We start from the raw sequence: 8,082 nt of genomic DNA, 5'->3' as shown, positions 1-8,082 counted from the left end.
CAACGAATTAGTTCGTTTCTCGATAGCGCTAGCGCTATCGCAGATACTTTCAGCACAACACAGGTCCCAACCGCTGCCTAACACTGTCACAGGAAGCCCTCAGTGGCTGACCGCACTTAGCCTTCTAAACGGTGCCAGCGCACAGATCGTGCGAACTCTGGTCGCAGTCAATGCGCAGGAACCGTTCAGAATTAGCCGCAGACAACTCAGAAGGGAGCCTGTGAGACACGGGTAATTACAACGTCACCTACTGGTTCAGAGTAAACTGCCACCACCGCGGTTACTATGGGACCGTGGGGCTCACTAACTGACTGACTAATCCTGCGAATAAAACGGTTAAACACACGATATTCTGTCTAGCCAACAACAAACAAACAGTAGCGTATCTTCAGAGACCCGGGATCATTTCTGTGTGTGTGGTGATAAGCAGGGTAGCGAAACAGTGAATGACTTGGGGAAAGTCGTTTATTCACGCAATATAAATAATTAATATATACAGACAATTATGAAAATCAACAATTATTAAAACAGTAATAGCCAGTATGAAAAATAAAAGAAGGGAGAAAAATACTTAGTTCCTGGAAAGATGTCCTTATTGTGGGAAGAATCATAAAGTTCTTGGTTTCAAAGTCCAGAGTTCAGACCAGGTGGATGCCAGCATATCCTCAAGCTGGCATCTGATGAGTGCAAGATGGTTCAGTGTGGAGGACACTGAGTTTGGGTCCTCAGCCATTCTTATGCCCCTGCTTCAGTAGGAGGGAGTGAGGGCGGGGAGCCATACACCCCCTTCAAAGATGAGATGAGCCCTCCCCTTGTATTGGGGCTAGAAATCATATCTACCCATATATGGGCTCTATCTCACAGAACCGTACAGGTCAGGGCAGATTTATTAACATTTTCAGGTCTGTCTCGATTTACCCAGCGCCCTGATACCAGACATGAGGGGTGGGACCCCTGTGGTATCATCAGGGCACTTTGAAACTGCCTAGCTGGCAGTCCTTACCTCCGAAGGTTCTGAAACTTCCTCAGAACCAGCACCGGGGCTCATGCTACACTTCCCCCACGTTTGGTGAAGCTGCCATCTCAGGAACCCCAGAAATATTACAGATCTGGGAAGTTATGGATTATGCCATGAGCCTCAGGTTAATTCAGGAGGTGTTCTAGCTGCTAACAGCTGACTTTCCTTTGATCTTTAGCAGAGAACAGAGTGTCAAGACCTCCCGTGGATTCATAGCCTGCTTGGCTGCACCTAGGCATCCTTTGGTTAATTAACATCTCCATGAGATCAGCTAAGTGTCACCTGGTTCCCAGAGCCAAAAGGGAAATTGTGCCTTCCACAGGGAATATGTCCAAGCTAACTAACACCTTCCCCCCAGGCTGTTATTTCAGCTAAGACAGATTTCCCAGCTGTTCCTAGGCATAGGGATACTACACGTCAAATCTTGGTTCTATTGATCTGAGGCGCAATCGATGCAGGAATCGAGTGCGATCGTTCTTTTCTTCACGGGCGGTTCCAGGACGCGCCTGCGTCCCCGCAATCGTCCGTGACAATAGGTTTGATGCAATGAATGTTTGCATGTCTGCACTATGCATGTTACAGGGCCAGAGTTCGGACACCTATGTTTACCTGGGTACTTCTGCGCAGTATAGGTGACTAAGCATAAGAATGCATTCTTCTGTGAACTAAGAACTTCATTTGTTTGAAAATTTGCATGCGAGAGTGCGAAGGGTTAATAGATTTTTGCAGTAAGCGTTTAGAGGCTGTAATTTCTGCAAAAGGAGGATCTACTAAATATTGATTTCATTTCGTTTTTGTGGTGTCCAAATTTATGCACCTGCCTAATTTTGTTTAAACAATTATTGCACACTTTCTGTAAATCCAATAAACTTCATTTCACTTCTCACATATTACTGTGTGTGTCTCCTATATGATATATTTAACTGACATTTTTTATCGTAACCAACGATTTATACAGGAAAATCATGAAAATAAACATGGTTGCCCAAACTTTCGCATCCCACTGTAGGTGGGGGAGCAGAGAGAGAGGGAGGAAAAATCACACTCTCCCATTTTACTTATGTCAAGTTTCAGGAAACTGGATTACATGAATGAAGAAACAGCCAATAGTGTAGAGATGTCAGGAGCTGAGCGATAGATTTGGCTATCATCTGTGTAGAGGTAATACTGGAAACCAAAAGAGTCCTAGGCCGTAAGTATGAGTAGAGGTTCAAGAAAAGAGCCTTGTGGTACTCCAGCAGACGAGGCATTGAGAGGTATTAGTATTGGAGGAGGAGACAATGAAAGTATGCCCAGACAGGTAGGAGCAAATCCAAAAATGTGCTGGGCCCTTGACATCCAGTGGCGGGTGTGTCTGAGGAAGCAAAGAATAATCAATAGTGCCAAAGGTAGAGAAATGGTTGAGGAGTATTAGTAAGGGAAATTGGCAGTTGAATTTTGCAATGAGGTAGTCTTTTGCAACTTTAGTGAGGACTGTTTCAGTGGCATTGTGAGATCGGAAGCCAGACTGGAGGGGCCCGCCCATGACGCCAGGTGATATTGCTTCCTCCGGCGGCGGCAGGCATCAGCACCCCCCTCTCTGGCTGCCACTAGTTCACCTTCCTCAAACAAGCGGCGGCCGCCTCCTGGAGCAGGAAATTCTCACCAGGTTTCCCTGCCTCACAGACCTCAGGTCGCGACCTGCAGGCAGTGCCGCAGTGAAGATAGGACAGCGGCTCATACTAGCGCATATGCTGAAGGAAGTAATTACCTCCGGTATATGTGTTGCTATGGTAACTGCTCTCATTCCTTCCTTCCTTTCTGCAGCGCTGCGGGTCTGTAACTTCAAGGAGTTGTTAAAGCAGGGATAAAGTAAGAGAAGATCTGGGAGATAAGATAAGAGGGAATAGGGTCCAGAGCACAGGTAGTGAGGTGAGCTTTAGGGCTAAAGCCCACTTAGCAGCACTTTTGCAGCACATGCTGATCACAGACAATCGCAAAGTGCTGCACCAGTGGAACCCTATGGGGATGGTTCCACAGCAGTGCTGCTTCCTGCAGCAATTTTTTAATTTACCTAGAGCAAACAATATACAAGGCAATGAGGGCCTTTTGATCATTCTGGGAAGTGCAGAGAAAAATGCTGTATTTCTGCGATTCTGAAATCACAAGTGATTTCCGTATCGCTCTGGTGGGTGCCTTAGAGATTAGTGAAGAAAGATGCTGTTCTGTAGAGGCAGTGATCACTGTTAGAGAGGAGAAGGTCAGAGTGTGTAACTGGATAGATAGAGGGTAGGGGTAGTTTCTAGTGGGTGAGCAAACAGGCAGATAAACGGAACATGGAGTAGGTGGTTGGACTGGTAAAAAAGGGGTTCATTTTGAAGCTCTTCCATATTGTATCAATTTTGCTAATAAAGTGCAATAAACATGAGGATGGAGTAATCTGGCAAGAGCCAGTGTGATGCATTGCTGAACAAGAGAGTCCAACAACATCAGGCGAAGCTTGCAATCATGCTGGACTTTTCACTCAAGACAGTAACAAATTACTTTCTCAGACAGTGAAAATCTAGCATGACTAATATTCAACAAGCACACATGTACTCCAGTTTCCCCGATCCCAAAAACATACAGATAAGTTAAATGGCTTCCCGAAATAAAATGTACCCTAGATTTACATGGACATATGACTATGGTAGGTACTACATTGTAAGGGACAGTTATTGTCAAGAAAATGTACTTTGTAAAGTGCTGCAGAAGATATCAGAGCTATAGAAATACTTGACAATAACAATCATGATTAGGCAAATGTAGCAGCATTTCCTTATCCATTTCTGTTAGACCGATTCACACTTGCGTTAATGGCAAACAGGTGCGTGAAAACGGATCCGATGACAATGGTTGATTGGATCCATTTTCACTCCGTTTGCCTTCCACTGCTTCTGTTCTGTTTCCCCATATCCTCCCCCCAGACCCCCATCAGCAAAGTTACGTTTGCGGGATAGAACGGTCCATTTCTCCTCTAGTCCTCCTCTCACCTTTGGGCCCCATTCACTCTACGGCGATTAGTGGGTGAATCATGCTAATCGCTGCAGCGCTAGAGTAATTATAACCCTATGGCAGTGATCTAACTTCCACGATTACCGCCGGTTGCAGGCGTTTTGCGATTAACGGCAATCACCAAATGTGTTACCTGGAGCATTTTTCCACGATTCTCGAGCGATCGTGGTAGAGTGTGGGAGTGTACAGTGAATTTACTGCGCTAATCATGGTAAAATCACATGCGCAAAACGGTAGCGCTAGGCACTATCGCTTTGCAGATTTCAAGTGTGAATGGGCCCTTACTGCTCACTCTAGTGCTGGTATTTCCTCCTTCATGTCATGTGATTACATGCAACATGCAGTGGGAGATGCCAGGGACTAGAGTGAGTAGTGAGGATGATCGAAGATGAGCACAAAATGGGGCATAAAGTGGCACAAGGGAACAAGATGGACAAAGGTGGACAAAGGGACACAGAGAAGGCACAGGGGGCACAGAGGTGGACACTGAGGGCACATGGGGACAGAGGTGACACAGTGGATGAGGGCAGAGGTGGCTTAGCGGCACACAGATGAGGTACAGGGGACAGAAATGGCGCAACGTTTAAAAACTTATGAACAGATTCAAGTTAAAGGATACCCAAAGTGACATGTGACATGATGAGATAGAACTGTGTCTGCACAGTGCCTAGCACACAAATAACTATGCTGTGTTCCTTTTTTTCTTTCTCTGTCTGAAAGAGTTAAATATTAGGTATGTAAGTGGCTGACTCAGTCTAGACTCAGACAGGAAGTGACTACAGTGTGACCCTCACTGATAAGAAATTCCAACTATAACACTTTCCTAGCAGAAAATGGCTTCTGAGAGCAAGAAAGAGATAAAAAAGGGAATTTGTTATCAGTGAAGGTCACACGGTAGTCACTTCCTGTCTGAGTCAGAACTGAGTCAGCCACTTACATACCTGATATTTAACTCTTTCAGAGACAGAAAAAAAAGAACACAGCATACTTATTTGTGTGCTAGGCACTGTACATACACGTCTATCTCATCATGTCACATGTCACTTCGGGTATCCTTTAAGAACGAACCTGTAGTCCCTAGCTAGCCAAGGACTACCTGTATACAGGGAAACGTTGGCCACAGGTCTAAATGCCTAGTATTTTGGAGCAAAAAAAGGTATGTTGGCTTTAATACAATTAGCAAATATTTACTGTTTGCAGGGGCTGGGAAGTAGAGTGCATTTACGTCAGGAAATTGTCTATAGCTTATTAGCTTTAACTTCAATTACTGTATGTCTGTATTACTTGGATGTAATAATGGTGAGTACTCTGAATTATTACTATGACTTGGTGATTTGGCTTAAACTTATATTTGCAGGCAGGTAGAACATTGAAAGATGTCCAAAAAGGCCAAACTTTACTACTTGAAAGATGAAGACCGAGAGCCCAATATAGTGTAATATGTATTGGTAAGATATGGACAGTATAATAAAAGTAAGTCTTATACTCACAAACCAGGGTTGCCTCAGAAGCAACCACTGTTAAGGCAGGTGGGGAGAACGAGCCTGTCCCCACTCAGGAATAAAACGTCGCTCTCTGCGGATAGAGGAATCTGTAGGGTAGAAAGACCCTTCCACCAAGGGTGGACTTCTGGATGCGTTAAAAAATACAGAGGCGCCGAAAGTATAAAAATAACTAAAAAGTTTAAAATGTTTTGGTTGCGGTGGTGGACCAGCTAACCATAAACGGACGACAAAGCTGTCGATTTTCAAAACATATAATTTATTCAAAAGCTCCCAATATACATTCGCAACGCGTTTCACGGGCATGAACCCGCTTCTTCAGGCAATAAGGGTCAGGAGCAACAAACACTGAAAATGACAGAGATACATGGCATGCATCAGCAAACTGTGTGTGGTACAGCTGTATAGTAAATTACATACAAACATAATCTTTTTGGTATGAAAAAGTGTTATCGCTTATTTGCTTGTGCTGGCATGTTAAAAATTACCCCTATTCGTGTGTTAGACATTGCGTAAGTTAAAGTACAACTAGATGATTATTTTAGTGACTTCGCACTATTCTCTACCTGGATAATATATGACTATTGGATTGTGCTGGTACATAAGGCAGTGAGTTACAATTAGGTGCGGAGAGGCAGGTGTAGTACATAAGTGTCTGAGGTAATGATGGTAGGTAGTGTGAGTGGAGGGGAATAAAAACTTACCAGCGTCTCGTCGGGATGATGCTTGGCACCTCTGTGCCGACACTACGTGTGTGCAGAGTTTATGAGAGGATTGTGGGAGGTGCCAGGGTCCGTGCGGGGGGTGGGACAGTGCAAGCAGCGTGATTGGCCTGTATTTGCTTATTTGGCCAATGCGAAGGGGCTGGGCGGAGGCAAGCAGTGGTGATGCGCGCGCTGCTCTGTCTGGGAATGGCAGCCGTGCGCAGGGGATTGTGGGGCGAGTGCGACGTGGCCGTGTGTTGGTGCGCATGTGCGCACTTGGTTTCATATGCGGAGAGTGTGGAACGCATCGCACTTCCGCATAAGTGGTGGGCAGCACTATACAAAGAAAAAAGGAAGGGGTGGATAGAGGGCGAGTTGCCCAAAACTGTTTCATATAGCAACTATATATTCAAGGTGTATATATATATAATCTGGCATACACTTTTTTGTAGAAACTTTGTATTTTTTTCTTTTTTGTACAACAGACGTAGATAGTTGTGTTCCATGAAGAGCGCTGCTGCCCTCCAGTGGAAAATATATAAACAGTCCATAGCCTCAAATACAATTTGTGGATAGCATATCACATTGCTTTTGTAAGTTAATGTTTTTATCCAAATCAACTTAAACAGCATATAGGTATGTTGATATAACATCGATATTGCACTTAGATATCTCTGCATCTTTTTTAGCGATGCAGTGTTCTGACAATAAAAGACATGGTGACCGACTTGATTTGGGTAACTTTCTCAATAAAAATTCTAATACATAACCTAAATAAAAATACCATACAAATCTAAAATAGACATAAAATACAGTGCTATCACAGTATGCAATAAAAAAGGGGTCATAAGACGACTATTCTATAAAAGGAGAGGACGAATAAAAAGCTTGAGACAAAATCTGTGGAGGGATGATATGTTAATAAATTTTCTCCAGCTGCTCATTAAGGCCATCTGGAGTAAGTGATTACCAAAACAGAATACCAGATCAAATACCAGCTCACCTGCGAATCAAAATATGTAATCTACATTATTTCTTGCCCATGCCAGCTCCAATATGTGGGTAGGACCACTCAACCCGCGAGATCGAGAATAGGACAACACAAAAGGAATATAATCAATAAATACCCTCTGCACAGTGTATCACGACACTTCACCACCTGCCACAACAATAACCCAGAACTATTTCACATCACACTCATTGACACAATCCCACATAACCGTGCCAACTCGTTTGAGCTCCTGAAATCGCGTGAGATGTATTGGATCCAAATCCTAAAATCACTTACTCCAGATGGCCTTAATGAGCAGCTGGAGAAAATTTATTAACATATCATCCCTCCACAGATTTTGTCTCAAGCTTTTTATTCGTCCTCTCCTTTTATAGAATAGTCGTCTTATGACCCCTTTTTTATTGCATACTGTGATAGCACTGTATTTTATGTCTATTTTAGATTTGTATGGTATTTTTATTTAGGTTATGTATTAGAATTTTTATTGAGAAAGTTACCCAAATCAAGTCGGTCACCATGTCTTTTATTGTCAGAACACTGCATCGCTAAAAAAGATGCAGAGATATCTAAGTGCAATATCGATGTTATATCAACATACCTATATGCTGTTTAAGTTGATTTGGATAAAAACATTAACTTACAAAAGCAATGTGATATGCTATCCACAAATTGTATTTGAGGCTATGGACTGTTTATATATTTTCCACTGGAGGGCAGCAGCGCTCTTCATGGAACACAACTATCTACGTCTGTTGTACAAAAAAGAAAAAAATACAAAGTTTCTACAAAAAAGTGTATGCCAGATTATATATA

This window comes from Hyperolius riggenbachi, chromosome 4, assembly GCF_040937935.1.
Source record: "Hyperolius riggenbachi isolate aHypRig1 chromosome 4, aHypRig1.pri, whole genome shotgun sequence".
In the NCBI taxonomy this organism is placed as follows: domain Eukaryota; kingdom Metazoa; phylum Chordata; class Amphibia; order Anura; family Hyperoliidae; genus Hyperolius; species Hyperolius riggenbachi.
Note: the sequence above shows the minus strand (reverse complement) of the source record.